This window comes from Miscanthus floridulus, chromosome 9 (genome assembly GCF_019320115.1).
Source record: "Miscanthus floridulus cultivar M001 chromosome 9, ASM1932011v1, whole genome shotgun sequence".
NCBI lineage: Eukaryota > Viridiplantae > Streptophyta > Magnoliopsida > Poales > Poaceae > Miscanthus > Miscanthus floridulus.
In genome coordinates, this window is record NC_089588.1 from 139,532,476 (window position 1) to 139,559,762 (window position 27,287).

The window sequence follows — 27,287 nt, forward strand, 5'->3', positions numbered from 1 at the left end:
TGCAGATGTTCTCATGCAGTAAACTTTCTTGTCAGTTTAGTACTTACAGTAAGTCCTCATGCTTGTCATATCTCTTTGATCATTGAGCAGGATGACTAATAAGTTGTCAGGAAAGTCTCTTTGGAGGCATCATTAAAATCAAGCCTATGAAGAAAAGAAGGTAGACTATGAATCATATCCCCTTCCCTGTTGCAGCTTTATGGTTACAGTACAAGCTTTTTTATGAAACATGTCCTTACTTACGGCATTGAACCTGGACTTGTTTATTTCTCTAAACTCTGAGTTATCAAAGTTAACTGGTTATGTGCATTGGCTGCTATTAACTATTCTCGAACTAAACCTGTACTTGATAAGTAATAGATGATTGGGTTTGTTGCTCTATAATACTTAGCCATTTTAAATTTGGCTGCTATTAACTATTCTCGAACTGAACATAGACTTACTGCTTGATTATTTAGTAGAAATATGGCTAGTACTTTAATCGTTACTAGCACTGCCTTGCTGGTGATTTAATAGAGCAATTTAGTTAGTAGAAATATGGCTAGTACTCTGAACTGCATCCCAATTATCCAAATTTATACAGAGAAAACAAAATGTAAGAATGACTAAAGTAGAATGCTACCTATCTGCAATGTTATTTTTACTCAAGTTGCTCTTTTGGTTGTGGGAATGCAATGTCAGTAGCATTGGCATTACCAGCATACAGTAGTTATAATGAGGGGAAGATATGCATACAGATTGCATGTTTTTGCTTAACATCCGGTCATTGGGGCTTATTAGTGGACAAATTGGTGTTGCTTTCTGTAAAATAAAGGTGACATTGCTCTAGTTGTATATCATATTTGAGAGTTCAGTTGTAAAAAAATCCAGATTCAGTAAATATATGACTACAAAATGGGGAATGTATGAATAGTCCACAAAATGGTCGTACTCCTCTTGTAAATGAGATATATGTAAGTTACATAATTATTGGATACATGTACTTTACTCAAGTAAATGCCTGGTGAACACTTGTATGACCTTGTTAAGTGGATTCATGCTATGTAGGAACATATGCTTGAAGAGAAGGAAAGAGAACCAGAAGAAGCACTAAAGTAGAAGCTCAGTTTGAGGCAACACTCCAAGCAGAAAGAGAGGAAGCTGCTAGGAAGCGAGCTGTGCTGAAACTTTAGAAAGATTGAGGTAGGTCTGCACGATGTTTCAGTTGATGATGCCTTTGCCTAATCTTTTGCTACATTGTGAGAACACCAAACTTTCTCTGTGTTTGTTGGAACGACTTTGTGCACTATGTTGTCAAAAACTATGTGCATCTTATTTGCATCTATTTGTATGTTTGACCTTGTGTGATGAAACCTGGTACTAGTGTGATGTTTGAACCTGCAAGCAATGGTGTCTTGTCTTATGGTCTGGAATGTATTTGGATGATGGCTTGGCTGATATGTATGAGCTGTGATGAGAATGCTGGAAACATCTATGTGACATTCGTCATTGAATTAATACATGTGGCAATGCCACATTCGTCATCGAATGAAGGTAATTTTATGATGACCCACATTCGTCACAAAAGGTTGTCTAAATCAGGGTTCCTCGGACAATTTATGACGGTTGGCGTATTTGGTGACGAGTTGACCAACCAATATATGACAGTCACAGTCGTCATTAAATGACAACAATACATGATGACACAACAAAACCGTCACAAAAGGTCATCACATTTTGTGATGGTTTTCCATATTTTTGTCACAAGGTACATTTTGTGACGGTCGTTATATGACGACCTTCATGACGGTGGTTTTTCGTCATACCATTCATTTTATGACAAATTCTGTACTTTCCATGACACTTTCAGTTTGTTATAAAAGCCTAATTTTTTGTAGTGGACGTGTAGATGATTCCCTGGTGGTGCCAAGCGTATCCCAAGTGCTGGGCGATGATGGTGGAGAGGTGGTTCACGGAGGAGTACCTCAAGATGCACAGGGATGCCCGGGACCATCGTTTGCAGATGCAAGGTCCAGCACACCATCAAGGCAGCCGCAGCCTCGCCGGATACAAACAAGCATGGGTACGCGAATTCATTTATCTATTGTGACGCTCAGTTCTGCCTGATTTCTAATCATTGTGCTGTCTTTCTCGCAGTCGGCATCACATAGTGGCTAGGCTTTCTCGGACTTCCAGGCATGGTGTATGGCCCACAAGGGCAAGGCGACGTCCGACGTCTCCTTTAACCTGGAGGACCCGCCCAAGGCATACACGAACCTGAGCGTCCACTCCTGCATCAGTGAGTACACTGAGGTGGCGAGGTCGCTCCATGGGCCAGACCATGATCTGAGCACCTAGGACTTCGATGGAGAGGCCATCATGAGGGCGGGGCAAGGCAAGAAGCATGGGCGGTTCTACCTTGGCGACGGCGTCATCGACACGGCCTCTACTCCCTCTCTCTCCCAGATCCGAGCACAGAGCACGAGCGAGAGCTCGGCCATTCGCACATGGCCGACCGCTGCACAGCACCGGGTCGACGCACTCGAGGTTATTCCTGTTTTACTCGTCATACATTAGTCTTTACACACCTTAATTAGCTTTGCATTCCTGAAACATTGGAGTGAAATATTGTAGGCCTGGCTGGAACAAGAAATGAGGCAATGTCAGGAGCTGAAGGCCAGGCAGCAGAGGATGGAGGCCCAGCTGGAGGCCGAGTGGGCCAAGCGGTAGGCCCAGGCGCTGAGGCTGATGGACATTACCGAGTTCCTACAAGGGCTTGGGCAACGTGTGGGCTTCTCTCTGCCAGCTGGGCTATTGGTTCTACCTCCGCCTTCGCGTCTTGCAGCTGCAGCTACTCCTGTGAGTATGAAAGTTTTTTACTTTCGCTTGTGCTTTGCGTGTATGGCCTCTACCTTCCTAGATTAGCTATCCAAATAATCTTGTCTTACATGCAATCTTTTCTCCTTTGTGCAGTCTTCATCTGACGGTGGTTCGAATAATCCACCTCATGCACCTCCGAATGATGGAGCTGGGCCTTCACCACAGTCGCAGTCACTAGTAGAGAACAGACCTTTGATCCTCGGCCAAAATGGGCTCTAGTCCCGGAATTTTTTGCGCCTGGGACTAGAAATACCTTTAGTCCCGGTTGGTGGCTCCAACTGGGACTAAAGGTCCCTGCCCAACGGCTACTGCGCCAGACAGAGGTGGCAGGGACCTTTAGTCCCGGTTGGAGCCACCAACTGGGACTAAAGGTATACTTTTACTCCTGGTTGGTGGCTCCAACCGGGAGTAAAGGTCTACTCCCGGGCCGTGGCTGCGCCTAGGGTTGGAAAGTTACCTTTAGTCCCGGTTGGAGCCACCAACTAGGACTAAATGTCCCCCCTTTATATATCGGCCGTCTCCTTCTTCCTCCCCGAGCCTGAGCTCAACACATTTTGAAGCTCACTGCACTAGTGTTCTTGCTTCCTCCCTCCCTCCATTGTTCCTCCGTCCATTCTTCGATTCCTCCATCGATTTCTTCGATTCCTCCGTCGATTCTTCAGTTGTAAAGGTTACCAATCTCATACTCTCATTTTTCACCATTGTCTTATGTCATTTTGTTCACTATATATATATGGTTCTTTATTGTGGTTTTTTTCATTTGTAAGCAATTTGAGCTCAAAATCACTTCAAGCTTGCATATTTACATGAAAGAAGGTTAAAGTATATATAAATATAAACTTAGAAAATAGTTAGAAAATTATAGAAAATCCGTACTAGTTGAACTTGCGGACCATGTTCATCTCGGCGAGCATGTTCTCTGCCGAGCGGTAACGAACATCAAGGAGGAGCTTTGATTCTACGAGGGAGAGCGGCAACGGTCGTGGAAGACCGTGTTCCCTTCCTCGTAGAATCGGAGCTCTTCCGTGGCCAAGTACAGTGCCGTCCGGTGGAGAAATGCTCGCCGAGATGATCACGTAAGCAAGTTCAACTAGTACGGATGATTATTTATTCACATGTCCCGATATCGTCGCAGTAGTCTGTCAATCACCGTACCCAAACGTAGTATATATATAAATATAAACATAGAAAATAGTTAGAAAATTATAGAAAATTCGTACTAGTTGAACTTGCGGACCGTGTTCATCTTGGTGAGCATGTTCTCTGCCGAGCGGTAACGGATGTCAAGGAGGAGCTTTGATTCTATGTGGGAGAGCGGCAACAGTCGTGGAAGACCGTGTTCCCTTCCTCGTAGAATCGGAGCTCTTCCTTGACCAAGTACGGTGCCGTCCGGTGGAGAAATGCTCGTCGAGATGATCACGTAAGCAAATTCAACTAGTCGGATGGTTATTTATTCACATGTCCCGATATCGTCGCAGTAGTCTGTCAATCACCGTACCCAAATGTAGTATATATAAATATAAACTTAGAAAATAGTTAGAAAATTATAGAAAATCCGTACTAGTTGAACTTGCGGACCGTGTTCAGCTCGGCGAGCATGTTCTCTGCCGAGCGGTAACGGACGTCAAGGAGGAGCTTTGATTCTATGAGGGAGAGCGGCAACGGTCGTGGAAGACCGTGTTCCCTTCCTCGTAGAATCGGAGCTCTTCCTTGACCAAGTATGGTGCCGTCCGGTGGAGAAATGCTCGCCGAGATGACCACGTAAGCAAGGTCAACTAGTACGGATGGTTATTTATTAAAACATGTTTTTGAGCTATAATGTATTAAAAAATGAGTATAGAGATATAGATAATTTTATAGTTTCTTAATTTTATTTGTTTATAAAAGGAGAAATTTATAGTGTATTAAAAAATGAGTATAGAGAGTAGATGGCAACTGCTTCCGGGTCCTCGGCCTCTCATGGGTTTCCAAAGCGACTTAGGCCGGGCCTCCCTCTCATTCCATGCGGCAAGTGTCGTGATGAGACGAAGATTGTGATGGAGTACCGAGTGAAGAAGGAGGGTCCCAACAAGGATCGTATCTTCTACAAGTGTCCGGATCGCAATGTGAGTTATTTTATCGTATTTAATGATTATGGTTAGCTTATACCTATTTTCATAATGGTTGTGATTAAAGTTCTAATTTTTTGTTTTAATTTTAGTGGGATGGCAGTGGACGATGTTCAGGCTTCTACTGGGAGGAAGAGTATGTTGAACTCGTGCAAAAATATCTTGCACAATAGGCAGATATGGCGGCTAATGAGGTAGTGATCCAGCCAAAGAAGCCCAAAGATGTTGCACAATCGGGGGATCTTTCTGTTTTAGTTGAGATTGGTCGCTAAATCCTTGTGCTCCTGAAATGTATTTTAGCTTTAGTTCTTTTAGTGGTAGTTGGGATTGTCTAGATTGTAGCGATGCTTTCATAAATTTGTATCTTTTGTGGTGGCACGCATGTTGTATAAATAATTAATTATGATCTAGGTTTTAATATGGTATTAATGTCATGTAATGTAGATGAGCCGGCATTGGATGTATAATACTGATCGCCGCTCCCAAGAGTTCATTGACGGCGTGCATTCTTTGTTACGTGCGGCCGAGGCAAACAAACACGATGGTTTCATGTGCTGCCCATGTGCCATATGTAAGAATACGGTGGAATATCCTTGCTCAAGGACTCTTCATTCACACTTGTTCAAGTCGGGTTTCATGCCAAACTATATTTGTTGGACGAAGCACGGAGAAATCGGTGTTGTAATGGAAGAAGGTGAAGAAGAACAATGGGACGACAATGATATTATTCCCGATGGTGCGTGCTTCAATGATACTGCAATGGGAGAAGCTGAAGAAGAGGTAGCCGCAGAAGATGAGCCGGCTGATGATCTTTCTCAGGTCATTCATGACGCACAAAGAGAATGTGAAAGTGAAAAGGAGAAGATCAAGTCCGGATGCTAGAAGATCACAAGAAATTGGTGTACCCAACTTGTGATGTAGGGCAGAAAAAGTTGGGAACCACACTAGAATTGCTGCAATGGAAGGCAAAGAATGGTGTATCTGACAAGGGATTTGGAGAGTTACTAAAAATCCAAAAGAAGATGCTTCCGAAGGACAATGAATTGCCCGCCACTACCTACGAAGCAAAACAAGTTGTCTGTCCTATGGGGCTAGAAATCAAGAAGATACATGCATGTCCTAATGACTGCATCCTATACCATGGCAAAGAGTACGAGAAATTGGATGCATGCCCGGTATGCCATGCGTCGCGGTATAAGATCAGGCGAGATGACCCTGGTGATGTTGAGGGCGAACGTCCACGGAAGAAAATCCCTGCCAAGGTTATGTGGTATGCTCCTATAATACCATGCTTGAAATGTCTGTTCAGAAACAAAGAACATGCCAAATTGTTGCGATGGCACAAAGAAGACTGTAAGGTAGACAATATGTTGAGACACCCTGCTGATGGGTCCCAATGGAGAGCAATCGACAGAGAATTCCTAGAGTTTGCAAATGACGCAAGAAACTTAAGGTTTGCTTTAAGTACAGATGGTATCAATCCTTTTGGAGAGCAGAACAGTAGTCATAGCACTTGGCCTGTTACTCTAAGTATCTACAACATTCCTCCTTGGTTATGCATGAAGCGGAAGTTCATTATGATGCCTGTGCTCATCCAAGGCCCGAAGCAACCTAGCAATGACATCGATGTGTACCTGAGACCACTTATTGACGAACTTCTCATTTTGTGGAATAAAGAAGGTGTACATGTGTGGGATGAGTACAAACAGGAACACTTTGATATGCGAGCATTGTTGTTTGTAACAATCAATGATTGGCCTGCTCTAAGTAATCTTTTAGGACAGTCAAACAAGGGATATAATGCATGCACACACTGCTTCGGTGATATTAGAGGTGTATTCTTGAAAAAATGTCGAAAGGTCGTGTACCTTGGCCATCGTCGATTTCTTTCTGCAAATCACCCTGTAAGAAAGAAAGGCAAGCATTTTAAAGGGAAGGCAGGCCACCTGACCAAGCCTCGCAACCGAACCGGTGAGGATGTACTCGATATGGTCAATGATGTGAAAGTCGTCTTTGGAAAAGGACATGGAAGCCAACCTGTTCCGAACGACGCTAACGGTCACGCACCCATGTGGAAGAAGAAGTCCATATTTTGGGACCTACCCTATTGGTAAGTTCTAGAGGTCCGCAGCTCGATCGACGTGATGCACCTGACGAAGAATCTTTGTGTGAACCTGCTAGGCTTCATGGGTGTGTATGGAAAGCCTAAGGACACATTTGAAGCACGACAGGACCTGTGTTGTTTGAGAGAAAGAGACAACCTGCATCTAGAGAAGACAGATGATGGACGCCATTACTTACATCCTGCTAGCTACACTCTAAGCAGAGAGGAGAAGGAAATCATGTTTGAATGCTTAAACAACATCAAGGTACCATCTGGATTCTCCTCGAATATAAAGGGTATTATAAATGTGCCAGAGAAGAAATTCTGTAACTTAAAGTCCCATGACTGTCACGTTCTCATGACGCAATTACTTTCAGTTGCATTAAGAGGAATTCTACCTCCAAATGTACGTCTAGCCACCGTGAAGCTATGTGCATTCCTCAATGCAATTTCTCAGAAGGCAATTGATCCAACTGATCTAGCTAAACTACAGAATGATGTGGTTCAATGTCTCATCAGCTTTGAGTTGGTGTTCCCTCCTTCCTTCTTTGATATCATGACACACCTCCTAGTTCACCTAGTCAAGGAGATTTTCATTCTCGGTCCTGTGTTCCTACACAACATGTTCCCCTTAGAGAGATTCATGGGAGTCCTAAAGAAATATGTTCACAACCGTGCTTGCCCAGAAGGAAGCATCGCCAAGGGCTATGGAACAGAAGAGGTCATTGAGTTCTATGTTGACTTTATTCCCGACCTTGACTCGATTGGTGTTCCTGAATCAAGACATGAGGGGAGACTAAGCGGAAAGGGGACACTAGGGAGGAAAACATATATTGGTATGGATGATGATTATTTCAATAAAGCGCACTACACAGTTCTATAGAACTCCTCTTTGGTAGATCCATATATTGAGACACACAAGGATCTCTTACGATTCGAGTTTCCAGGGAGGACTGAAGCTTGGATTACGCGTAAGCACATGGAAACTTTCGGCGGTTGGTTGCGAAAAAAATGTCAAGGTGATGAGAGCATCCATGAGCAACTGTATTTATTGGCTATGCAACCATCATGGCATATCGTCACATACAAAGGGTACGAGATAAATGGGAACATATTCTACACAGTAGCCCAAGATAAAAGGAGTACCAACCAAAACAATGGTGTCCGCATAGATGCCACAGACCCGAATGGGAATAAGCAGACATATTATGGACGCATAGATGAAATATGGGAACTAGAATATGCACCTACTTTGAAGATCCCATTGTTCAAGTGTCAATGGGTCAAGGTGACCGGAGGCGGGGTAACAGTAGACAACGAGTATGGAATGACAACAGTAGACCTTAGTAATATTGGGTACAAAGACGAACCATTCGTCCTTGCCAAGGATGTGAATCAGGTGTTCTATTCTATGTCAATGATATGTCTACCAAACCAAAAAGAGGGAAAAACGATAATGACTCAACCAAAGAGCCAAAGCACCACATAGTTCTTTCAGGGAAAAGAGTCATCGTGGGAATTGAGGACAAGTCGGACATGTCAGAAGATTATGAAAAGGATGACCGAATTCCGCCCTTCAAAGTGAACAAAGACCCTAGCATCTTGGTAAATGATGAGGACACTCCATGGTTACGACGCGATCATAACCAAGGGACATACGTAAAGAAGAAGTTCACTGTTGTGCCCACTTGATGATATAGTGATTTAATGTAGTGTGTGTTTGAGATATTATGTAATAATTGTGAATTCAGATGTTTATTATGTCATGTTTCAAATTAAATCAATGTTTGATTTGGTGGGATTTCTCTCTCAAAAAGGTAAATTAGGATATTGAGTGATGAAAAATTAAAATATTAACGTTAAAATGATGTGAAAACAAATTTCCTGTCCAAAACCAATAGTTTTAATAATTTTAATTAAACACTACATTTTTGCATTAACGAAATAATAAATATTAGTTACATTATGTTTTATAATTGTAACAAAAAATAAAAAAGTTAGGTTATAGATTTTTCCTATGTGCAATAAAGAAAAAGAAAATCCATATTTTTAACAAAATAATTTTATGCCTTTTATTTAATTTACTATGTATTTAACAAAAACTATTGCATTTCTATTGTATTTAACAAGACTATTGCTTAAAACAGGCGGGAAACGAAACTGCAGGCCACCTTTACTCCCGGGTGGGAAGCCCACCCGGGAGTAAAGGTGGGCTGCAATTTCGTGGCCCGCCAAAAAAAACCCTTTACTCCCGGTGCGTGTTACCAACCGGGAGTAAAGGTATACATTTACTCCCGGTTGGTAACACGCACTGGGAGTAAAGAGACCTTTACTCCCGGTTGATAATACGCACCGGGAGTAAAGGACCTTTACTCCCGGCTGGTGGCTGGCACCGGGAGTAAATCTCCCTGGTATATAACCACCAGCGCCTGGCGCAGATCGATCTACTCCTCTTCTTCCTCGTCGAACACCGCCGTCCTCTTCTTCCTCGCGCTGCCGTCCGTTCGTCTTAATCCGTGACACCGCCGCCCTCTTCTTCCTCGCGCCGCCGTCCGTTCGTCTTCCGTGACACCGCCGCCCTCTTCTTCCTCGTGCGGCCTCCACCGCGCGCGCCCGTGGCCCTCCTCCGCGCGCGCCCATGGCCCCTCCACCGCGCCCGCCGAGGTGATCAGTTCGTCTCTCTATAGCTACGTACATTCTTAGATGGTGGATCGAGTATTATGTTAGGAAACATCACTAGCTAATGATCGTATGTTGATATGGGCAACAATCTTATTTGTTCTGGTTCAATTATTCGTAGTTGTTTCGATGAACACTATTGGGACTGGAATTTTCCTAGCGGTTCGAAACTATCAAGGAATGAATGAAATAAGCAAAACTGTCAAAGTATTTTTCTGACAGCAAACCAGACAGTTTTGGCATGCACGAAGTAGTTAAAACGTTACAGCAAATAAAATCTGCACAAACAAAAAATGTTATATTTTGCTGTGATACCGAATATAGATGTTCTAAAGTAAATTACAAATGTCCTAGATTTTATATACGCAAATATCATATAAAAATGAAGGAAAACTTCAACGTTTCTTCATTTGTGAACTTTGAATACAGATATAATATATTAATGTTGCTAAAGTAATATGAGCATTACATATTTTTTCGGGAAGACTATCTTCAAACTTTATATCATAGCATCAGAGAAGTACTGTGCCTGTAGAAGAAGAAAATAAATTCTTATCATTTCGGAAATAGTAATGGTTATATTAGCAATAAGACACATATACTTACATTTCATAATGACTTATACTTACATTATCAGCATAGAATTTTCTCATATGATGAATGACTACATGGTTCACATGGTACATAGGATCACAACATCACGCACCGACACCGCCCCGGCCCGCCTCATGTCGTCGTCGTCAGCACGCCGGCCCGCCTCACGTCGTCGTCGTCAGCACACCGGCCACCGTGCCGACACGTATATATACGCCATTTGTATTCATATGCATGTATATATACGTCGTGGAGCACCGCCGCCCTCGTTCGCCCATGCATTTCTATGTATACGGCGGAGCACCGCCGCCCTCATTCACCCATGTGTACAGACATATATACGGCGGAGTGGAGCACCGCCACTCTTGTCACACCGCCCTCTCTCATGGCCTAGTCGATCAACATTCGTATTATCGTTATCGTTAACGCTAAACAATCACACCAGGGTGAATTGCATCGGTGACTAGGGCGAACCGCGTTGTTGATGTCACCGACGTGGTTCGCCCTAGTCACCGACGCAATTCACCCTCGGCCGTTTATGTATAGCCCTAATTCGCCCTAGTACCGACGCAGTTCGCCCTAGTGTGGCGAATTGCGTCCGTGACCAAGGGGCAAGATTTAATAATGCATATTGTTCGTAGATTTTACGCATGTAAGCAAAGATTTGACGTACTATATATTGGTTTTGTTTTTTGAAGCTAGATGGCCGACCCGAGAAACATGGATGAGGAGGAGTTGATGATGAATTTGATCAACACTGGCACTCAAGTTGCCGGCGATGATGGTGCTAAAAATAACATGCAAGAGGATGCAGATGACGGGAGTCAGTACTTAGCTCTTGAACAAAATGAGCAACAACATATTGGCCAAGTATATATTTTTTATTATTAGCTATATATATTATCATGTCTTATGTGTGCTCATGACATTAAAAATAATGTTTATGTTTTGTAGCCCTCTGGATCGACATCAACAACTACAACGAAGAGTAAAAATGTTCAAGGTCCCAAAAAGCCATTGGAGGGCCGCTTCATCATCTCGGAGTTCAATGTGGATACAGGAGAACCGAGGGGGCGAATAAAATGAAATTCGTGCACCACTGTGGTTACCTTGTACGGGACTGGCTCCCGATCAGTACCCATGAATGGAAGAAGAAGACCAATGCTCCTCATATCAGTTTTGTCTCCGATCGTGACAAGACGTTAATTTGGAAAGATGTCTTGGTATATTTCACGCTCCAAACAGATGGTTATGATGATATAATAGATGGTGATGAATTGAAGGAGCGAGTTAGGGATTGGGCAATGAAGAAGATGGCCACCCAGTTTCAGACTTGGAAGAAACACCTATACACGACGTATGTCAAGAAGAACATAGCACCAGATTTTACTGTCCTAGGCCCGATCTCAAAGCAGAGGCCCTATTGGGATGAGTTTGTATAGTACAAGACTTCGAAAGAGGGTGTGAGTCGGATGATAAAGAACCAACGTAATGCTCAACAGAAGACATACCACCATATCTTGGGATCAGGTGGCTACCCGACTGCCATTAAGAAGTGGAACAAAATGGAAGCAGACCTTCTTGCCAAGGGTATCAGACCAGAATCACTCGAGTGGGGAGAACGTGCAAAGAATTGGTTTTTCGCTCATGGGGGAACATTGGACCAGGAGACAGGGAAGTGCGTTTATGGCACAAGACTGCAAGAAGCAGCAGAAAGATTGTTTTATGCTCAAAGAGCTACTGCTAGTGGTGCGTTCAGGCCCAACAGAGAGAAGGATGAGCTGACATACGCCATCGGGACTATTGAACATGGTGGCCGAACTAGAGGCAAAGGAAGTGTCTCGTGGGAGGATGGATTCCCTCAGGATAGACCTTCCTACAGAAGCCGCCAGAGAAAGAAGGAAGAAGAGGCACAGCGGCTCCAGAGGTTGGAGGAAGCGGTGCGTGAAGCACAGGAGCAGGAAAAAAACCTTGAAGCGAGAATGCAGGAGGAAATCAGAAGGCAAGTGCAAATAGCAGTGAGTGCAAGCAAGCAGGCATCAGAGCCAGGAATCAACATTAGCCAATCTGTTTAGTTGAAAAGCAGCTGCGCTTCCACGGAGATACCAAATCAAGGGGACACAGGATTGCGCTTCCCTGTGGATGACGTCACTGAACCTTGTACATCGTGTGAGCTACACATTCCGAAGGGGAATTCCACAATCAAGGTGGCTATCGGTCTTGTTAATCCTATCGACCGAACCAAGACACCAAGGATTCATGGGAATATAATCCAAGAAGGATATACTACCAACTCGGTAGATAAAGCTGAAAAAGGTTTTAGTGATTTGCCTCTTGACATTCCTAGAGGTGATGGCGAGAAGACTCTAGGAGAAGCAGAGAAGACATTCATTCTATGGCGCAAGCGCTACATCATCATTCTCGGGATGTCGGCCCCACCTCCTCCTGAACTACCTCACCATAGGTACGTGCGGATGAAAACACTACATCATTAATTTGTATTGGCTTAAATAATTAACAATCTGCTCATAATAATATGTCATTCCTTTTTTTGTAGCAGATCCTCCCCCAACCTAAATCCAATTGTTCAATCGCCAGATCATCATAGTGCTATGTACGATGACATTGTGTTGGAAGGCGAGGCTGCATCCACACCATCTCCAAGGATGTCTCCAACGCCACAGCCACCACCTCCAAGGAGGTCTCCAACGCCGCTGCCAACACCTCCAAGGAGGTCTCCAACGCCTCCCCCACCCCCGCCTACCAAGAAGCCTAGCAAGAGGCCAGCCCCACAAACGAAGAACTAGTCCCCGCCGGCAAAGAAAGCCACCGTGAAACCAAGGGCTATTCCCAAAATAATATCTGAAGAGAAGGAAGAAGGAACTGATGCATATAAAAAAGATATATCTAGATTCTATGACAAACTTAAAAAGAATCAAGAAGCAAGGAGAAACCCAGAGAAACCGTACTTCTTCGTAGCTCCAGATATTCTAAGAAAAAGGGTGGCTTCTTACCAGCAACAACAGCGGGAATCTCGTAAGCCGTCCAAATCAATGTTATCGGACTATGACCGCACTCTCACCAAGTCAATTGAGGCGGCACAGAAAAAGAAGCGGGCAGGGAAAGGAGTTGCCCAACTCGGACAACAAGCGCACCAATCAGTCCCCCCGCTAGTTGTTGGTAATGAATATGGTTCGAATTTAGGATTAATGCATAAGGCAAACATGCCTCCGGATGTCGATTTGGATCACCTTGGTGAATTTATTGATGAGACTGGTCTCGACCTTTACCAGATGTTTGGTGATGGAAACATTGAGAGTGCGGCGGAGGTTGATATTTGGAAGAAAAAATTTGTACTAGGCCAGAGTCTATACAACCCTCAAGCCTTATCTGATCTGGGGACGCAAATGTACCTGCTAAACAAGTGGTACATGCAGGCATCTACCGATGGAGACTTCTGCGTTGGTGTCAGAATTAGAGACGAACATTGGTTCCGTGGCGATGATGTTATGTATGTTGACTTTGTAAAATTTTATCAACTATGCCACCTGACCTCTCTGGACAAAGTTATCATTAGTTGCTATTGCCTGTAAGTAATAATTCTTTCGATCTATTATTAAACTCATCATATGTGTGTATATGCATATAAATTATCCTAACAAGTACTATATATATGCAGATTTATAATGACAGAGCTCAGAAAGGAAGGCTGCAATGAAATTGGTTTTGTTGATCCCCATATAGTATTCAAAGACCCAGTTACTCCAAAGACTAATTGGAAGTCTGAGTCAGAGAGTAACCTCATGAACTTCTTAGTGAACCAACGCCACAAGAAGGATATACTCTTTCCCTACAACTTCAAGTGAGTGTTAATAATGTCGATCATCCTTAATGGCTCATATGTTGATTCTAGTTAATTAATGAGTGTTATGCGTTATATCCTATAAACACATGCAGCAATCACTGGATATTGATGGACATCGATCTGGTGAAAAGTCACTTGATAATCTATGACTCGATGAGAAAACCACAACAAAACTACCAAGATATGATAGATATTATCTAGAGGTAATTTCGGTATCTCTAGCAACTATATATACACGCAAACATGATGATTAACTATATCTGATGACGTGGCAAATTTTTTATTGGGCATTGTTTGGAAAACCTTTATTGAGAAGCAACACATGGGAAAATGCAAAGCACCACTGAATGTAATCCCTTTGAAAGTAAGTCCCCTAAATCGCATCATCTTTATTAATTAAACATATAGCTTTCACCGGATCACCAGATTGGATGACAAATCTTTTTCTCGTAAAGTGGTGTCTGAGGCAGGAACAGGGGAACAACTACTGTGGTTACTATGTTTGCAAGTTGATCAAGGTGGTCTCCCAAAGAACTCCTACAGAGAGACTCAAAGTACGTTAAAATTACACTATATATTCATTTAATTATTATTATTGATTGTGTTACTATGTCTTTATATATATATATGTACATATATTAATTTATTTTCCTTTAATTCAAACCTGTAGACTCGATGGTTGGAGGAAAAGGTCATACGGCAAGACCAAATCAAAGCAATTCAAGAGTCTATAGCCGGATTTTTTAATGAGCAGGTCATCGATTCCAAGGGCGAGTTCTACTTCGACCCAACACTGCCATGGAAGCCAAGCTAGAGGATGAGAGGAAACTTGTTATATCACAACAACTGTAATGCAATCTTTTTGTAATATATGCACATGAAATAATATAATGTAAAATACACATATGCATGCATGCATGTAAATATATATATGATGCATGCATGCATATATATATATATATATATATATATATATATATATATATATATTCTATGCTTGAATTGTGTGATTTAATACGTTCATTGTGCTTGAACCGAAACATACTATACGCGCGTATAAATGTATAATTAGCAGCGTACAATACGACTTCGAAAACCTATTTTGAAAAGAAAAAAAATGAAAAGAAAAGAAAAAAGAAAAAAAACCTTTAGTCCCGGTTCGTATTACCAACCGGGACTAAAGGTCCGGCCATCGTGGCATGTCAGGAGGCACCTTTAGTCCCGGTTGGTAATACGAACCGGGACTAAAGGTCCTCCTTTAGTCCCGGTTCCTGACCCGGGACTAAAGGACCCCCCTTTAGTCCTGGATGCTTGCTCCCGAGTGGGGAACCGGGACTAGAAGGGGTTCCCCACCGGGAGTAAAGCTCTGTTCTCTACCAGTGAGTGGCCGAGATGAGTGTACATTGTATTTTTTCATTTATTGTTCACTTGGTGATGGACTTGTGATATACTTGTGATGCACTTGTGGACTTTGATTGACTTGTGATGGACTTGTGGATTTATTTGGATGGACTTGGGCACTTATTATTATATATGTGATATATATTATGATGGATGTGATATGTGCGGATGGATGTGTGGATGGATGAGATATATATGTGATGGATGAGATATATGTTTGTTTGAATTTATTTGTCATGATGGAATGTAAAAAAAAATTAAAAATTGCCATTTTGGGTCACTTTGCCAAGTGTTGCACTCGGCAAAGGACCCCGTTGCCGAGTGTCATGGTCACAGCACTCGGCAAAGCTAGAAAAATGGGCGCTCGAAAAACCATTTTTTCAGCTTTGCCGAGTGCCATGACCATGGTACTCGGCAAAAAAAAATTTAAATCAAACTTTGCCGAGTGTCGGGCACTCGGCAAAGAATTTTTTTTAAAAAAAAATTCAAACTTTGCCGAGCGCCGGCCAGGGGACACTCGACAAAGAATTTTTGAAAAAAAATAAAACATCTTTGCCAAGGGCCGGATAGAGGGCACTCGGCAAAGAATTTTTTTAAAAAAAAATAAAAAATCTTTGCCGAGTGCCTGCAGGGTTGGCACTCGGCAAAGCGACCGTCAACGGGGCCGGCACCGTGACGGTCGCTTTTCTTTGCCGAGTGCTCCCGGGGCTCTTGGCAAAGCCTTTACCGAGTGCCCGATAAAAGACACTCGGCAAAGAGGGCTTTGCCGATCAATTTTTTGCCGTGTGTTCTTTGCCGAGTGCAATTTGGCCTTTAACGAGTGCCTCAGGCACTCGGTAAAGAACCTGAATCCAGTAGTGGCTGTGGCCTCCAACATGCTCTCCGAGATGTTCAATTCCCCGCGCCGCGGTCGGGGCCCTCCGCCACCGAGCTGTTGGCCAGCCAGATGAGCGCCAACTACCGCTTCGGGCTACGGCAGCAGCAGGCCTGGCCCGGAGGGGTGGCCGGCTTGTCCGGCGGCGACGACGGTTGGTTCGGGGCCGGCGCGGCAGCTCGTGCTGGCTTGGTCCTCGGTGGGGCCAGCATGGGCTCGTTAGGTGAAACGTCGTCCCCCAAACAGCAGCAAGCAGGCAGCATGGCTGACCTGGCCACCGACCCGGCCGCCGCGATGCAGCTCTTCCTGATGAACCCACAGCAGCAGCAGCAGTCTAGATCGTCGCCGACGTCGGACGTGCAGCAGCACCACGAGGCGTTCCAGGCTTTCGGCGCCGCCGGGTCCCGTTCGGCGGCGCCGGGACCGGCGTCGTGGAAGGCCAGGGCCTGTCCCTCTCGCTGTCGCCGTCGCTGCAGCAGCTGGAGACGGCGTGCTTTACTTCAACCGGCAGCAGCAACGTCAGGGTGGCCCGTCGGTGCAGCAGCAACAGCTGCCGATGGCATTGCACGGCCGGCCAGGTCGGCGCGCTGGGGCAGCAGCTGCATGTCGGCTACGGCCCGGCCGGCGTCGTGGGCGTGCTGCGCAACTCCAAGTACACCCGCGCGGTGCAGGAGCTCCTCGAGGAGTTCTGCAGCGACGGGCGTCCAGCAAGCTGTAGCTTTACCTTTTCCCCTATATACGTACGTACGTCGTATTTACCACGCTGCTACACTCAAAGCCATGTATGGCCTGGCCCCTGATGAAAGCATGCGGCTGGCCACAGTCCACAGAGACGACTTGCTTTGAACAGAGTAGCTACTAGCTACAACAACGGCAGTTTTGTCAAGCTTTATTTGCTGCAGTGATAAGACTGCTGCTAAACCATGCACGCTCAAAAGCGCAGCGTGAATGACAGCGATCAATCTATCCCCTTTTATGAGTCGTTAGTTTTCCTCGCCTCATCGGCGGCAAATAAAAGCCGGTCAAGGGAGGATGAGTGGATGCCTGTGTGGTGGGGGATACCTATTGAGAAGAAGCATGCAGCCGGGGCCCTTTTCTTGCTTGGATCCCCCCCCCCCCCCCCCCCCCCCCCCCCCCATCCCCTCGGTGTGCGCCTTTGCAGCTTGCCAACGCTTTGCCGCCTGTGCCGGATTTGAGAGTTTGCTCCCAAACATTCCCCTACCTACGCTACCTTTATTCACTCGCCACACCACTGATCACTCATTCTCTTTGCCCGAAAGGAAAAGGCCAGGCTATGCTCCATGCTATATGCTGCGCCGCTTCAGCCACTACAGGATCACGCCATGGCTGCCTCTTTTCCTCGTAGAAAGGCATGCCGCGGCTGCAGTGTATGTAACCTGGGACGTACTGGGATTTGCTTGTTGCTGTCGTTTCTTGAGCTCTCGGCAATCGGCATTCGCCATCGAATAAAGGACGGAGCTGCCGGCCACGGCGGCCGCGCGCGCTTGGTCCACAGCCTCTCGGCCTGCTAGGATGCAGCCCCCCACACCCAGGGCCCAGCCTGGCACTACGGGAGACGCATTCTTTGCCGAGTGCTCGGCGCTTTGCCGAGTGTCGAAACACGGGCACTCGGTAAAGAGGCAGTTTGCCGAGTGCCACACTCGGTAAAGCCGGTCCTCGGCAAAGGCCGTCTTTGCCTTGTGCCAAACACTCGGCAAAGAGGGACACTCGACAAACGTCCTCTTTGCCGAATGTCAGGCACTCGGCAAAGAAGAACCCTTTGCAAAATATCTCAGCCGACGCCGGTGGCCCCTCCGTCATCCTTTGCCGAGTGCTGGCAGTTAGCACTCGGCAAATGTGCTGTCTTTGCCGAGTGCTGCAAGCCTGACACTCGGTAAAGAGGTTCCTTTGCCGAGTGTCAATTCCGACACTCGGCAAAGTATTTTTATTTTTTTTATTTTTGTTTTCAAATTTTTTCTATGGCATTTATACAGTACCTGAAGCACATGTTCTAATTTGGAACTTTTCTATGACTTTTTGGTATATTTTTTAAATTGTTTATGTTTACTTGAATTTTTCTCGAAAAAGTAAATTTAAACTGCAGGTGTATGAAATATTAGAATTTAGCGATTCAAAAAACGGTATTCATGTTTTTAAGCGTATTTTGAGTCCGTGTGCAGGACCTCCCCTTGCCGGCCGGCCAGCCGCGCCCTGGTCATGCACGCACGCAGACACGGAGCGCGGATCATGCCACGACGTCGACGTGCCGACGTGCCTTGCCGCGGTGACCCAGGCATCTGCAGCTGTAGTCTTTCCGTGCGCGCATGCAACGCATAACACATGCACGCGTTGCACACACACTCGGACCGCAGGAGGGGCCAGCCGGCCAGGGCCATATGCTGCTGCGTGCCCTGGCGTTATGAGCCGCAATCCTTGCATGCATGCATGCATGACACTGTGATACAGCATGGCAAGAAAGGGTGGGGTTTTTTCTGTAAATATACGTTAGATTTAAGGTTAAATAAATGGTATGGACATGTAAGTGAACTATTTTAAAAGTTCATGGACCGAAAAATACAGTTTCAAAGTTGATGGACCTAGATGACACCTCATCGAAAGTTAATGGACCTCCGGTGCATTTTACTCTAAAATAAATAAAGCCTATAGTTTACTTTCCCACGTATAAAGCAAAATCTCTCGCTAATTCTATCTTTTCAACCGTAGCTCCGATTAGAGTGCTTCTCGCGACTGTGTGTTCGTAGCGATGCGTAGAATCGTGTTTCAAACTCTTTTACTTATTTTTCTATGATTGGTGCACTGTTCTAATTTAGTTCTAGTGTGTGCTTCGTGTATGATTGTATGGATGCTTGTGTGGTGCTTTATGGTTACGTCCAGTCGGTGAGGTATACGTAGTGATTAAGAAGAAGAAGAAGAACGTTGAAGATTAAAGCTTACTGAAGGATCGGTGTTTTAAGGCAAGTATAATATGAGGCTCCTTGTTACCTATTCACTTTAATGCAATCTCAATTCATATGCATATGTTAATGAACTGCTTGGAGTCTACCTACCTTGATATTGATTATCCTGTCCTTGATTTACCTATGGGTTTTGCATGTGGGTAGTATGCTCAGTTTGCTCCAACTAATATTGATTAAAGAATACAATTAAAGATATATGCAACATGGTATTAAAAGATGATTTTTAGCAACATGGAACCAAGGGGGCTAGAACATTGGGCCTTATCTTATGGTGCTCTAGTTTCTCTCCATAAGGACTTATCTTTAAGTGACAACCCAGGACTTACAGTACAACCATGAGGACTACATGGCTCTAGTCTTAGTCTAGTACCTTGCACTTTCTAGTTTGTAACAGTTTACCGAAAGGGCAAGAGGGGCATACCGGGCTGGGTATGGGCCTCATCCCCAAGGTGTGTACTATGCTGCATTTATCTGTGCCACTTTTGGAGATGACTCCATAACACTTGGGAGATGGAATCCTTAGCGACTGCTCCTTATTAGAACGACTGGGGAAAAGCTTCATAGTGTACCCTGCCTGCTCACCTTGAAAGTGTTTTGGGAGTAATTAACCCGGGCATATGGGTAACACGACTTGTGGTGAAATTGTACAACCTCTGCAGAGTGTAGAACTGGTATACCAGTCGTGCTCACGATCACGAGCGGCCTAGATCCTTACTGAATAGTTGGTTACTCGGGTGGTTTGGGTTATGATTAAAATTGCTGATATCTCTAAATATTCATATTTGGGAGCCTAAGCATAACTCAGCAACTTATGATTAATAATAAAATATGACCAACTAAAAGTGCTTACCGCAGTTCAACCGTGTCAAGCCTTTTGAGCCGGCATCCCCTCATGTTATGCTTGCTAAGAGGTAGTAGCTTACGCTTGTTTTATTTGACTACTTTGGCAAAATCGCAGATGGGTACCAGATGGAGGTTCTTCAGTGGAGTTTTTCAAGAGGAATTAGGCTTGTGATCAACCAGTCAGTTGTTCCTGTGGATTTGGAGTCTTCACCCGGAGATCGGAGTTGTCTTTCCGCTGTTTGCTATCTAAGGTTATATTCTTTATACTAAGTACATTATATATTGAGCATTGTCTTTCGATATTACCCTTATTTGTAGCTATATGTGAGATTTGATATCCTGGGCTCACATATGGTGTGTATCTGGTTTTGTTCTTAAAACCGGGTGCTATAGAAGCTAAGACACTAACCTACACCTAGAGAACAAGCTAGCAAAGAAAAAAAACTACTAAGAACAACTAGCTTGGAACTAAGCTACCAATACACAAGATATCAACTACAAAGTAAATACAAGAGGTAGTGATAGATATACCACTGTGGCAAGAGAGATGATCAATCAATATATTAATGAAGTCCTCGGAATAAGATGATACAAGATTTTTACCGAGGTTCACTTGCTTGCCGACAAGATAGTCCTCGTTGTAGCGATTCACCCACTTGGGGGTTCACGCGCTAATAGGCATCACACACCTAACCCACAACCGGGTGCCACACAACCAACACAAGATGGGGATCCACAAGCTATGAGCAATCCACTAGAGATGCCTTTCATGATCTCCCACGGGGAAGGCTCAAGAACCCCTCACAAATCCACCGATCGGAGCCGGAGACAAACACCACCCTCCGCTTAACGATTCTCGCTGCACCAAGCCATCTAGGTGTCGGCAAACACCAAGAGTAACAAAAGAAATACACAGCAAAACACAATCACCAAGTGCCTCTAGATGCAATCACTCAAGCAATGCACTTGAATGCTCTCCAATCTCACCAAGTGATGAATCAATCAAGCAAAATGAGTGAGAGAGGAACGGCTAGGCTCACAAGGTTGTATCACTGATGAAAATGTGCAAGAGCATGAGCCAAACCCCTGCCATGCTCTATTTATAGAGCCTCAAAGCTCATAGAGCCGTTACACTGTTGAAGAGGTATTGGACCCAAGTTCCGGACCCTATGTCAGGTGGTCCGGACCATTGCCTCTGTGTCCGGACCCTCTCCCCATTTGATCTAGCGCCGCCATGTGTCACAGATAGCCGTTAGCATCGTTCGGACCGAACTCCGGACTCATGAATAGAGTGAGTCCGGACCAACGCCACTCAGTCCAATTCAATGTCCCGAAGAACCGCGTGACGCCACGTGTCCCTTGATTCAAAACTAGCCATTGCCCCATGAACTAGCTTTCTCCCGCACATCCGGACTGTGCCTCCAGACTGATGAATAGTGATCATCCAGACCAACAACGAGCAGAGTTCGGACGACTCTAGTAAGGTTCCCAAGAGCTCAAATGCATCCGAACCATCACTCAGCGTCCGGAGCTGCCTCGCCTCTTCGCTACTTGCCATGTGGCTGGGGGCCTCCATCTAGACCAAGGACCATGGTCTGGACACCACGCGCGCCTAGAGTCCGGAGCTGTGCCACGGCACAGTATCCCTGGGGTTTGGTTCCAGACCCATTGCCGATTGTCTAGACCACCCAAGACCCTATGGTCTAGAGCACTATTTTGCCTCCAAACAACTCCAAACTTTCACCCTTGCTTCCATGTGCTAACACCAAGGTGTTCCACCAGTTGTGCACGTGTGTTAGCATTTTTCAAAGCATTTTTCAAGGGTGTTAGCACTCACTAGAATCTAAATGCATATGCAATGAGTTAGAACTTCTAGTGGCACTTTGATAACCGCATTTCACAATGAATTTCTCCATTCTTCATAGTACGACTATCTATCCTAAGCCCACTCACACCCTCTTTGGTTTCTTGAATGGTGAAACAAAAACCCTAGTGATACATTTGCCTTGATCATCTTGGTTTTTGTTTTTCTCTTTCTTCTTTTCCAAGTTGGAGCTCTTGATTCATCACCACTTGGCCATCACCATTGCCATCTAGCTCCACATCTTGGTGTGTACCAACTTGTCTTTGCATTTCACTTAGGACAAGGTTAGTACACTTAGGTTTCATCAATTATCCAAAACCAAACTAGGGCTTTCAATAAGTTACCCCTCACTCGCCCTGTATCAGTATCTTGTTTAGGTTTACCATTTTATAGCTCATGTTATCACAATGATTGTTCTTGAGTTCTTTCATATCTTAAAGTATCACAGGATGCTTTATCATATTATCCATAGTATTATTATATTATTCGAGTTCATAATTCATTATATTCTATATATTCAAAAGGAAGAATATAATCTTAAGTATATTAATGGAAGGATGGAGGTTTATGGTAGAGGTGGTAGGGTATGGTGGTGGTAACAAGATGTGGTGGTGGTGGAAGGGGGAGTAGTTTTAGGGATGGTATATTATGTGGGGGAAAAGGGATATGCGGGTGTTAGGACTCACCTCCGCTCGCTGGCGAGTATACCCTTATTCCGAATCTTGATTCTTGTACCTCATTGCTCCTATGTCCTGCTCTTCTGGATTCCATCGGGTTCTCTCCACGTCTTCTATCCTATGTGATCTATTGTCGACAAACAAGGAAGCACAACAAGGAAAACACCATGCAAGGCATGCAAAACAAGCAAAATCCATCAAAGGAAGGTAACTATCCTAGATAGGTGATTCCATTTGTGTCGGTGTTTTGAATAAACATCAACTAGTAAATTTATATTTGTTACGCGTTAGGCCCGGATGGTGTGCTAAAAGACACAAGGTTTATACTGCTTCGGGCAGAATGTCCCTATGTCCAGTTTGCTGCTGTTGCTCATATTATTAGCACTAAAAGGTTCGTAGTCGGTGGTACAAACGGTCGAGAGAGGGACAGGTCCCAAGTCTCTAATGGAAAGGTCAAAAGGATGCCAAGAGCTTGGTTGGTGCTCAGCTGTGTGTTATGTGATGCATTGTGTGTTGAATTGATCGGTCCCCTTAGTGGCGTTCCCTGCCCTCCCTTTTATAGACCAAGGGGAGTAGGGATTACAGATGGGAGAAAGAGGAAAAAACTAGAGGCGGAGAAGGTCCTTCGAAGGTGTCGGGTCTTCCTTTTCCTTTGAGCCTACCCTGCTGACATGGTAGATGGTGCTAGGGATAGCATGTTCGCTGATCCTGATAGGGCCGTGCTCTGGCTTCGTTCAGCAAGTGGTCACGTCCCATCCTACTTTAGTGGATGGTGCGGCACGCCAGGGTGCCGAGCCATGACCCTACGGGGAGCAGATGGCGTAGATGCCCCACGTTCATTACTGTAGATGACATGAGTTTCCTCCTAGACTATAGTGTTTATCGTATGTTTCCATTAGGATTCGTGTCCGAGGGCAAATGCCGGCGCCCATAACACTATAGGGCAAATGTCGACGCCGACAACACTGTTTGAACTCTGACATGCCTAGAAGGGCTTAAAACACCCGTCTAGTCATATCCTGATGGTACCTTCCTACAGGTGTGCAGGGTATGGTCCTCGGTATTGCGGTTGACTTGAGTGCCCTGCCTTATCTGCACGCGTAGTTATGAAGGAGCAGCGCATAGGCATCGGGCGAGGCGGAGCCTGCCCCCGGACGTCGAGCAAGGCGGAGTCTGCTCCCAGACATCGAGCGAGGCGAAGCCCACCCTCGGACATCGGGCGAGGCGGAGCCTGCCCCTAGACGTCGGGCAAGGCGGAGCCTAGCCCCTGGATGTCAGGCGAGGCGGAACCTGCCCTCGGACATCAGGCGAGGCAGAGCCTGTCCCCAAACATCGGGCGAGGCAGAGTCTGCTCCCAGACATCGGGCAAGGCGAAGTCTAGCCCTCGGGGGTTGGGCGAGGCAAAGTCTGCCCCTAGACATTGGGCGAGGCAGAACCGTCCCTTAGGGGTCGGGCGAGGCAAAGTCTGCCCCCAGACGTCGGGCGAGGCGGAGTCCAGACCTCAGGGGTCGGGCGAGGCGGATCCAACCTTCGGTCATTGGGCAAGAAGTGTAGTTGCGTTCTTGTCTTTTTGGAAGCATCAACATTTGATGATTATTACCTCCTCCTCTTTGGGTACCCCAGTATTCGGTCCCTGATAGTAGCCCTCGAGCCCCCGGGTGATTCGGGTAGAATCGCCCGAGGGTGATTGGACTTGCTAGAGGGTGTGCGCGAGCGCACCCGATGGGTGCAGCCCCTGAGCCCCTAGATGATTTGGATAGAATTGCCCGGGGGGTATTTCTATTCGTCAGAGGGTGCGCGCGAGCACACCCGTCGGGTGTAGCCCTCGAGCCCCCGGGTGATTCGGATAGAATCGCCTAGGGGTATTTTGATTCGCCAGAGGGTGTGCGCGAGCGCACCCGTCGGGTGTAGCCCCCGAGCCCCTAGGTGATTCAGACAGAATCACCTAGGGGGTAATTCAGACCCTTTGCGGGTATGGCTGTGAGATTTGATGTTTTGATAACTAGATAGTTCGATTGGAGTCCCGGTATCCCGTTCGTGAGGATCTGGCAAGTGTCTGCCTGGCTAACACTCAATCATGGGTCGATATACTTGTGGCACTCGTGTGCCTGGGTTTTGGCTGTTCGCGGGCCCATCCTTCGTCGTAAGGCTACCTTAGGATGGTCGTCAAAACCATTGATGGGCAAGACCTTGAACTCCTAGGCCCAAGCGGGCTGGAGGAACGCTTTTTGACCCATATCTTTTCTACTGGTAAAGAGTCCTGGTCTGCACGGGAAGGCAAAACGTCCGGCGTGACTTTGGTGGGGAAAGGATAGGGATTGGAGGCACATACCTCGCGTGGTGACATGGTGGCAAATCATGGCAGGCATGGAGATCTAGGCAGACGATTGCCTTCCTTGCATCCATCGCCCCTATAAAACCAAAGGGTTCGCCCCCAGGGTTTCGTACATTGCCTTCCTACCTTCGCATCTACAACCTCCACCGCCAACCGCCTAAGCCTCCCGCATCCGCATCTCAGCTGCCGTCAAGTTTGCATCCACCCTCCCCAATCGTTCAATGGAGCGGTGGTGTAGATCCGATGTCACCCTCCAGCGCCTGGAGGGCCTCGTTTGCCGTGGCTTTCTTTGCGCGCAGACTGCTACCGAGGAATGGCGGTTGTCCGGCAATGAGGATGCGCTGCCACCTCCCGAAGGCTACATTGTGTCCTTCGTTCACTTCCATGAGCGGGGATTCGCCACCCCCACCCACAAGTTCCTTCGGTGGCTGCTGAATTACTACAATGTGGAGCTACAGTACCTTACTCCCAACGGGATCCAACACATTGAGGCGTTTGTCTCCCTGTGTGAGGGGTTCCTAGGGATTAGTCCCCACTTCTACCTGTGGCGGCACTTCTTCACCGTCACCCTTCTCAAGAAGCGGGAGAAGAGGTAGGACCTGAGCGTGCCGATGGGATGCGCTGGCATTCAGCTTCGCAACAATCGGGTAAACGAATACCCACCGATGCGTCTGTCGACCTCCAACAAGGGGTGGCATTCGCATTGGTTCCATGTCAAGGACAACACAGCCACCCCCTTGCCAGCGTTCTCCAGGCGCCTCATCAAAGAGGTCCCAAAATCATGGAAAAAGTGGGGGGTCCCGGATAAAGACAAGAAGATCCAGGACCACCTCGCCGCCATCTGCATCCTGAAGGAGAGGGGCGTGAAGGGGTCAGGGATCATCAGCGCCTACCACATGTGGAGAGTGGCTCCACTAATGTTGCGCGCGCTTCCCCTGCACATGATGGTGCCTGGGGTGGCGCTTGACAGGACAGCGCTCGCTGAGGGAGCGCTCTCTCCCTCCGAAGTGGCGCAGCGCATCAAGGATGCGATGGAGCCCCCGTGGGACGACACTGGCGCCGCTCTTGATTTTGTGTATCCGGTGCCGGGGCATCCCCCAATGCGGCCGGAACCAGGGTACATTGACTTCATAAGTTCTCTTTCCCCGTGCCTCCTTTTTAATTGAACTCCCGACCCCTTGATGCTGACATTGGGATAGCGGGACTAGCCAAAGAGACTCATCTTTATGGATCACACGACTCCACTGCTAAAGGACCCGCTCATCGCAGCGGCGAGTTGTACCATGGCCGAGTGGCGGAAGAAGATGAAGGAGGTCGAGAGGAAGAAGAAGCAACATAAGTTGCGGGCACATGAGCGAGGAGAGGAGACAGACAGTGATGATGATGACGACGAGGAGGATGATGAGGTAGTTGCTGACATTGAGGAGGACAACCTGGTTGTCGACGAAATATGGTCGGTAGTCTACCTAGGGGTATGCCCAAGGTAGTAGATTATCGATAGACAGATGTGCAAGCTACAAACAAGATGGTGATGCAAGACAGACACGAGGTTTTATCCAAGTTCGGCCGCCGTGAAGGCATAATACCTACGTCCTGTGTCTGATTGTATTGATGTATGTCAATGAGAGATGATGGAGATATCGACTAGGGGACCCCTACTTCTCCTTATATACTCTGGAGGGGTAGGGTTACAAGTAAAGTAGCCTATTTGGTACTATACAATGTCTTGCGGTGCACGCCGTGCAGTGCCGTGCACGCCTTGATCTTGTGGGTCAGGCCACCTCTGATGGTGCGGCCCATGTCTTGTCTTGTAGATACCGGGGGCCATACCCCCACAGCTAGTCCCCGAGCCTGATAGTAGGTGACGTAGTCGTGTGGTGCCAGGGTCAGAAAGTAGAAGACCAGCTAGCAGGCAGCCAGTCCCCGGGTGTAGCCTTGAGATGAGAACAAGCACATTCACCATAAGGTGAAGTGTGCCCACTTAGTCCCCGAGCCTGCTGGAAGATGAAGAATGAATCTTGTAGCAGGGTCAAAGAAAAAGAAGTCTGAAAGCTTTGCCGACATCGTCCGACATGCGTGTATCAAGAGCCCAGATGTGCTGCCCAA

At 46.2% G+C, this 27,287-nt stretch overlaps 1 pseudogene; it reads left to right on the top strand.

Moving 5' to 3' along the window:
* LOC136481094 (BEL1-like homeodomain protein 2) overlaps positions 1-25,777 on the top strand; it is a 37,262-nt pseudogene extending 11,485 nt beyond the window's left edge.
* Positions 25,778-27,287: the final 1,510 nt, after the last annotated feature.